The 6,272-nt window shown below is 43.9% G+C and overlaps 1 non-coding gene across 1 annotated transcript; it reads right to left on the bottom strand.

Annotated features, from left to right (window-relative positions):
- Positions 1-1,101: 1,101 nt before the first annotated feature.
- Trnat-cgu lies at positions 1,102-1,173 on the bottom strand. The gene has a single exon. It is a non-coding gene; the product is annotated as a tRNA-Thr (tRNA).
- Positions 1,174-6,272: the final 5,099 nt, after the last annotated feature.

Below are 6,272 nucleotides of genomic sequence, written 5' to 3'. Positions count from 1 at the left end.
ATTCAATTCAGTTCTCGTCGGAGTCGCGTTAATTATCATACGTATCTCCCTATCGGATCGCGTTTGTGCGAGTGTCATGTGTTGGTGTTTGGAGTATCACGACGGAGCAGCGGGGAGCGGATGCTAGATCGGCGGAAAGCCATGACGCGGGAAGATGTACATCATGATTTCCAGGTATGTGATGATTTATTGCGCAAAAATGTTTTTTCGATTTAAATTTCAATTTTTCACTTTAAATCTCTTTATTGATGCGCAGCATCATTGCACACGCAACTCTTATCTTCGGCCTTCCTTTTTCTCGTTTCTTTTTTTTTTCCAAGTCGTATCGATATTTTAAACGCCAGTGAGCAATCAATTATGAAGGAAATTATAAAGATATTATAGAGTTTTAAAGGCTTGGGAAAATCGTTTTTTTTTTCATTTTTCGCGGTTTTTTCAATTACTGTCCGCGAATAAAAGAAAAAAATTTGAAAACCTGAATTTTTCAATTTTTCACGGAGATTTCTTCGGTTTCTTTCCGAGTAAAAATTGAAAAAAGCGTTTTTTAAACTATACAAGATATCGTAAAGAAACAAAATTTGTGTTGTTATATCAATCCAATAATTATATTTTATCGATTAATCTTTAGTGGATTATATATATTTAATATTTGCTTATCTCACACATAATTTATCTGCAGCTAAAGAAATTAGATGATATTTTAATATATGTTGTAATATTATAATACATTCTGATAATATTTTATTACCATAATACATTAATACGCTCAAATACTTTATATATTGAAGTTAAACGTAAAGATTAAATGCAGAAAATGGTCAAATACTGATGCTATATCTGGCGATTCTTTAGTGACTCTTCGAATCTAAAGGAATTTGCAGGATTAATCAAAATTTCGACTCGGGCAGATTCGAGAGTATATCGAGTTCTCGTTAAACAAATACCATGTTTTACCAAGCTGTTTCTCACGTGAGGGAGCACTGTCTTGTCGCAAGTTTTACAAATTTAGCGTTTAAAAGAAGAACAACTTGAAGATAGGTATATTTTTCGTTTGAGGAACTTTCCTCCGAAAAGGTGGGAAATATTCTCTAAAAAAAAAATTGCCTCCTGTGAGGTTTGAACTCACGACCCCTGGTTTACGAGACCAGTGCTCTGCCACTGAGCTAAAGAGGCGGATGTTTTTCACGGTTAACCAGGAGCATATCACGCGTGGATCCTCGTCCTATTCCTAACTGCGTACGAACCGAGTTCTAATTACATAAATTACGCATCAATTAATCCTGCAAACCACATATTATCGATATCGCCATAAGGACGGCGCGACTGAGAAACATTCTGTTCTATCTCATAGCAGATAATGGAACTCGAGTGTTCTTTCCGCATTTAAGAATTCGTAAGGTTCACGTCGTGGTTAAAACAGTGTCTATAATGAAAATCTAAAGCGTAAGACTTAAGAAATTGACCGATCACAGTAGAATGTGAGAAGAATAATCGATTGTGATTGGTCGATTTCTTACGGCTTAAAGCTTAAAATCAAGGTTGTAGGCAAGGGCAGAGACGTACGTGGACGTCGACCTTTAATAAAGCGATCGTAACAACGATCCCGAGACGTTCGAGTCGCGCGATGAAGAGAAAGAAAGAGTAACTTCTCCTCAAAAATAATTTCGACCCACAAATCCTGCGTGACGCAAAGCAGATGTCAGTTGTCACTTCCCGTTTTGCGCACCGCGCACAATGGGCCGCATTTTCGGGGATCCCTTTCGAGTAGAAGGGGAAAAAGGGACACGTGCACACTACTACTCTCTTTTCCTACTTTGGCGCGACCGAAAAGGACAGATGTCGGGGCCGTCTTAAGGTTTTCGAAGGGGCGACCCTTTTCGGGGAACGGCGTACTCTTTGAGACGCAATAAAGGGGGACCCAACGGAACGCACTCGTAAGACCATTGTACTATTAAGCAGATGTTATCCAATGAATGCGCAATGTATAATATGAATCGCGGACAAAGAACTCGATTTTTTTCCAGGGTGTCTGAGAATTTTTGCATCTTCGCGCCGTACGTTACCGCCGTGGACTTAGGAGAGAGAGAGAGAGAGAGAGAGAGAGAGAGAGACGGCGCGACCCTTCTCCGCCTCTCTATTTTACTCCTCGTTATGTCTCACGCGCGAATTAATCGGGGATAAAAATCTCTTAAAAAACTGCACTTTTTTTCCCAGGTAGAACAGGAAGTGACGATGACGTCAAAATGACGAGAAAATAACTATAAAAATTAATTTTTCGATCATTTTGACATCATCGTCAATTTCTGTTCTATCTGGGTTACTTCAATAAGCGAGCTTTTCAGACTTATCTCGCGTTGTCGTCGAGCGAGCGATCGATCGACCGATCGATTGTACACGAAAAGTACCGAGCGCTTTGTTTTCGACGGGTTCGTGCATACCTCGAATGCGTTTGAACAGCGCGATATTTTTTCCCTCTTTCTCTCTTTGGCCGATTATAAAAATTCAGAGAATTAAAATGAACGGATGTCCCTTCGACCGCAACGCGTATGACACGCGGCGATACGTCTATGCCTGAGAATGCATGACTCTGAGAACTGCTGTTAGGTTACTTTGTTATCTGCTTTATCGTAATCGCACGTGTTTCCTCATTCGAGGATATGACCAGGCGTTGAATCTCTGAAAAGCACAGCAGACTTTATTAATCCTCTAATGGCAAGGTGGATTTTCATATCGTCAGAATTCACTTCTTTTTTGCACATTAATCCAAAACACGATCCGCGAGTTAACGCTGTTTCATTTCTTAAGCAGTAGTAACGTCGAAAATTTCCAATTAGACGCGTTATTATTGAATATCTGTGCAGCATGACTGCTTCCTTGGAGAAACCGGTACTGATTCATCAACAATCGTAATGCACAAATAATTCTCCCGATTGGAAACGTTCGATCATACCCAGCAAATGGGACAGATGGTCAGAGTCTGCTGTATACACTCAACATCCAAGTATGACGTATCACAAAGATAAAACAATCGAGAGATACGGTAAGAATTCAGATATTCGTGAAAGGAATACAAGATATTATAATAGACACAAAGGTGAAATGTGAAGAGGAAATCCGCTTGCGTGTATGAATTCTGGGAAACATCGGAAGGCTCTACAATAGCGTCTTATGTATAAATAACAGTTCCGCGATATCGCGAGGCGTTTGAGAAACGGCCGGTTCGATAGAGACGCATCAATATTAAAGCCGAATGGGACGCATCTGTTCCCTCGTAAAGAATAAATATTGATTAGCGGCAGGGGTCGTCAGCATACGCGGATCTCTTTCATTCACCCACGCCGCTGTTTGCTCGTTTACCGTAATGGCTCGGACGGAAAAGTGCGAGGAGAGAAAAAGAGAAGCACGCACGCTCATGCTGTGTGTTCCGCAGCACAGCCTTCGTGCAGCACGATTCTCGCGTCTTTCGAGAAGTTTCCCGTTGGATGAAAGCGGCTCGCCGGCGGCCCAATGTAGCTTGGTCGCGCCGACGACGAGACGAACCAACCTAACCTCTGCTCCGTACCCTTGAACCTAGCAGACGCTCGCGACGTTGCCGCCTCGCGCAAGTATGCCGACGCGATCGGCCGGCTACGTTCGGCTGCGCTCGGCCGCGCTCGTGCGTGCTTTCTTCGCAAGAATTCCGCCGCCGACAAAGCGAGCGGGCTGACGTCACGCGTCAGCGTTACGCGTAGCGTTACGTAAAAAACGTGCGGCTGGCTGGCGAACTCTACTCGGTGGAGCGTATCGCCGCGTTGCGTAGCGTTGCGTCGCGTCCCGAGGTGCGCCGAGCGATTATGCGCGGAGAGACGATCGATTTTTCTCGGTTTCAGTTTCAATAGGCGGGAATCTTCCCCAACGCCATTATTATTTATCGTAACAAAGTCTTTGATTTAAGGTCTGGCTGTGAACACCGGCATTAGTCCGGATGCTACTGTTGATCTTTATGGCGTTTGATTGCTTTTCGAGAGAAAGATGCTGATACATTGAAGTGCATCAATATTCAAATTAAATGCAAGTTATCTTGTACGAGAAAATTGTGCTTATAAAATTCGCTGATTTCTGAATATGTGGAGAATAGGAAAATAAAATATTCCTTCCTAGTTGAGTTTTACTATATACACAAAAGTCGTTACAATAAATTCTTTTTCCATGAGATGAGGTCCCGTTGAGCTGTAACGAGTTTTAGCTCTTGTCGTTAAATTTAATGTGCTCCAATTTACATGGAATTTTTTAACCAATACGGAAAGAAATAAATAATTCTCACAGCTAAAAACTAGTTTCCACAGGTGAAAAAGCTGTCCCAGTAATTGAATTTCAGTTGTACTACACGGACATTTATAATTTCTTCTTTCCAGTTTTACTGATAGGTCTCCTGTAAATCTGCGAGCTCTGAAATAATAATTGTTTCTCCAAGGATTCGTGAGCAAAAATTCGATGATCCATACAGCGAGTTTTCATCAGATCCTCAGGAACAATGTTATTAAACCATCGGGATTCCGAACTGGAGGATTTCCAACTTGGCCAGCTGATCGGCGGATTCGTTGCGTCGATTTTTCCGGCCGCTATTCGCCGATCCTCGAAATTCCGATCGACGCTCGAGAGGAAGACGCGATTCTCCCGTCGTATGCTTTCGCGTCGTTTCAATGTTGAACGCGTGCGGCATTTTCAAGGTGACGCGGCTCTAGCACGACGATCGCGCACAATGTTATCGCACGACAATCGTTTTTAGCGGTAAACACGAGAGATACGGATCCACGCTGCGGCGTGTTCAGCCGGCTGCTTTTTTCTTGCTCCTCCGCCGAGCTTTGTCGAGCGCGAGGCATCTCAGACGAGCATTGCGCGAGGGATCTCCTTGATTACGTAGCGATCGCGGGTAATGTAAACAAGCGATGAGAATCACGCCGTGTTTGGCGGGGCTAAACCGAGACGTAGCAGCCTCGATAGAACATTAATAACTGGAAGTGTATTCTTCCTCTCCCCTCCCCCTTGTTCTTCATTTTCTCTTTTACGTACCGCGCTGCACGCACACGTGACGTCAGTAGTCATACTCGGGTTTTGTCGACAGACTCTCCTGGATTCCTTCTGGAGAAAGCATAGACAAACATAACCCACATAGAACGGTCGCGAGGTCAACGTACGACGAAAACCGGAAATTCGTCGTCTGCCTAGGTGAGTAGGACAGTTCCCTGTCTTTTTATTATTATTTTTTTCATTTTGTCTCTTTCCTCCTCTCTCTCTCCTCTTCGTTCTCCCACCAATGCGTGCGTTCTAACGCGAATCCTGCTATTCGTCTTATCGGACCGTAACCCGCCGTTCGAGAGAAGGAGACTATGTCGGAAGCGTTATCGAATTTTTGTATCGATATTCTCCTGCGCCTCCGTTTCTCTCTCTTCCAGGCCAGAGGAGAATCCGAAGGAAGGACTCGTCAGAGACGACCGATCCTGCTTTTCGCGGTCCTTCGTGAATGACCAACACGTACGATTACTCCTGAAATTTCTCTCTCTTAAGTGCGCAAGAAGTTAACAGAGATAAAGCCGAGTTTGACCGTCGTGAATGTAAACACGCAGCTTGGTCTGCAAAAAACGTCCGAAGATAAAAAGTATTTTGTGTAATCATCGCACGTGTTCGTAAAAACTGTCGTTTTACAGGGACGCGATTATTACTGCAATTCTAAGTATCCGAATGAAATTCGAATGGTCTTGCGAAAAGAGTTGTGGTAAAATTCGACAAGAGCAAGTGTAGTTTCTCCTTCCTTCGCGTCTCTCTCGTGACCGTCACGATAGTCGAGTTTAATTTACGCAGTTCACGGCCCGCGAAACCGCAGAAATCCAAGAAAATTCATTTACACAAAGAAACGCGAAGCGTCTCTTCTCTGCATCCTCTTTCTCTCCTTCCCCCTCTTTCTATCTCGTGCTTCTACCCTGCGCGTTCGTGTCTCCCGTTCGCACGCTCGTGTGCCATTTACGAGGCAAACCGGTTTACACTTTTTGCGAGCCTCGGCTTCGCGAAGAATGTTGATTTTTGCGATATATACCGCTGGGAACCTAACCTACATCATTATCCGGATGAACGCTGACTGTGCCTGAAAACTCGCGCGCGAGTTACACGAGACGCGTCTTTCATCGTTTAACGCTGACACGAGCGGAGTTACGTTAGAATTATTCCGGGAAAGGCTCAGCGCCGTACCGAGGAAATCGCTCCTGGCGCATTTTAAACGGACATTGTCTGCAAAT

Source organism: Dinoponera quadriceps, unplaced genomic scaffold, assembly GCF_001313825.1.
Source record: "Dinoponera quadriceps isolate SergipeBrazil2010 unplaced genomic scaffold, ASM131382v1 scaffold1069, whole genome shotgun sequence".
Taxonomy (NCBI): Eukaryota; Metazoa; Arthropoda; class Insecta; order Hymenoptera; family Formicidae; genus Dinoponera; species Dinoponera quadriceps.
This window is presented reverse-complemented; position numbering and strand designations above follow the sequence as displayed.